This window comes from Coturnix japonica, unplaced genomic scaffold, assembly GCF_001577835.2.
Source record: "Coturnix japonica isolate 7356 unplaced genomic scaffold, Coturnix japonica 2.1 chrUnrandom552, whole genome shotgun sequence".
Lineage (NCBI taxonomy): Eukaryota > Metazoa > Chordata > Aves > Galliformes > Phasianidae > Coturnix > Coturnix japonica.
This window is the reverse complement of record NW_015439932.1, coordinates 5,096-5,700: the sequence shown is the minus strand read 5'-3', so window position 1 is coordinate 5,700 and position 605 is coordinate 5,096.

The following is a 605-nucleotide window of genomic DNA, read 5'->3' as shown; positions in this document are numbered from 1 at the left end:
CAGAAGATAATGACAAGTAAAGACCATTCTCAGAGCCATTCCTACTACGATACTATGAAATGTTTTAATTCTCCTATAACAATGTTCATTTAGTTCCACAACTTGCATTTAATTTCATGAAGTTCAACGTTCCATAAGCAGAAGAAGCATATGGAGCTTTAACCTTCCTTTCCTATTCTAATCTAACCCCATCTCCCTGGATATTTTCATCAGTTTCATGTCTCATAACTTTACCTCCACTGCTCTTAAAGAACCCAGACCTAACCTCTGTGTCTTTCAGTATCTGTAAGAGAAACCTGCCTGTTTGCAGGATAAGTGCATTATTCAGGTAAACAGAAAATGATGCGATTTCAACTAATACCATCCCTTGAGAGAGGAGAACCTGAAAGCACATCATGTGTGACTGCTCACTAAACAAGCAGTAAACTGAAAAAACATTCAGCAATCTCAGAGCTGTGTTTAAATTTGACTGCCCCTTTTAGATTTCTGCCTCCAATACTTTTTGCCTTCCCTCTGAACAGGAAATGGAAATTCCCTGCCTTTGCTCTCCTCCTGAAAAGGGCCCTCAGAAACAATCAGTTGTGCAGTGGAGTTGTGATCCCCCT